Source organism: Montipora capricornis, chromosome 6 (genome assembly GCF_036669925.1).
Source record: "Montipora capricornis isolate CH-2021 chromosome 6, ASM3666992v2, whole genome shotgun sequence".
Classification (NCBI taxonomy): Eukaryota; Metazoa; Cnidaria; class Anthozoa; order Scleractinia; family Acroporidae; genus Montipora; species Montipora capricornis.
The window spans coordinates 73,410,245-73,410,475 of record NC_090888.1 but is presented as its reverse complement, the minus strand read 5'-3'; positions in this window follow the sequence as shown (position 1 = coordinate 73,410,475).

Genomic DNA, 231 nt, shown 5'->3' with positions numbered 1-231 from the left:
CTTATTATGATTTATTAGTAATTTTTAAGTATTGTAAAGCGTTTGTAAAGTATTTGTGAATAATTACGTAATTCAGCCTTTGGCTGCGATGCAGTTTTTAATACACTATCTATCTATCTATCTATCTATCTATCTATGTTAAACAGGATAAAGATGTCGAAGTAATCGCTCTGTTGGGGTTGATAAAAAGACCTTACAGAAAGAGTTCACTAGAATTGCCATGGGAAAAAA